We start from the raw sequence: 797 nt of genomic DNA, 5'->3' as shown, positions 1-797 counted from the left end.
GAATAAAACCAGTTGGCCCGGCGGCCTGTAAGACTTTAAATAACTTACCAGATGAAGCTCTGGTGCAGGTCTTCTTTCATCCAGTTGAGTCCAACTTGTCATTAAAAGTTCAGGATGGGAACGGCGTGCGTGACGAGTCCGCAACGACGTCCTCGCGGCAGCGTTACTCGCGGTGTGCCGGCTTCTCCGCGACAAAAGCCGCGTGCTCTGACGACGGGCTCGGCTCTGACCCGCTTCCAAAACAAACCTTTGCCACTCAAACGTGTTCTAAACTTGTTTCGAAATTAGCGCGACAAAGAAACGAGGAAAACAAAACGCGTATGGCGTGAAACAAACTTAAGTAGCGATTAAAAGACTTTTCCCGACCGCCGCTTCTGTCACCCGACACTTAGCGTCCAATCAGCCCCACCCAACACCACCTGCCCCCAAATAACAAGCAGGGCCGTGTGCAAAGGTGCCGCACCAAGCCCCTACCGCACCCGTGTTTGTGGACCGTAGGACGGTTAGGGCGGAGGCTGCAATTCCGCTATTTGGCAGCAGGGGGAGTGTCCCCAAAATGTCCGCGTACTGAAACGTGACGTAGGCTTCACTCTGTAGACCGACAGCTGTCGTTCTAGCCAAATATTTCGGTGGACTTATCGCTGAATTCAAGCGGATGTAACGTATATTGTAACGTGCATGGATAAGTAGACACGTTGGTCCTTCACTAACGGGTCGGACCCTTCAGTCGACTGGTTAACGTTGTCGCTTGCCGTGTGGGAGCCACGGGTTCGCGTCCCGGCTGTGGCGACGGTCTC

The sequence above is a fragment of the Lampris incognitus genome, chromosome 19 (genome assembly GCF_029633865.1).
Source record: "Lampris incognitus isolate fLamInc1 chromosome 19, fLamInc1.hap2, whole genome shotgun sequence".
In the NCBI taxonomy this organism is placed as follows: Eukaryota; Metazoa; Chordata; class Actinopteri; order Lampriformes; family Lampridae; genus Lampris; species Lampris incognitus.
This window is presented reverse-complemented; position numbering follows the sequence as displayed.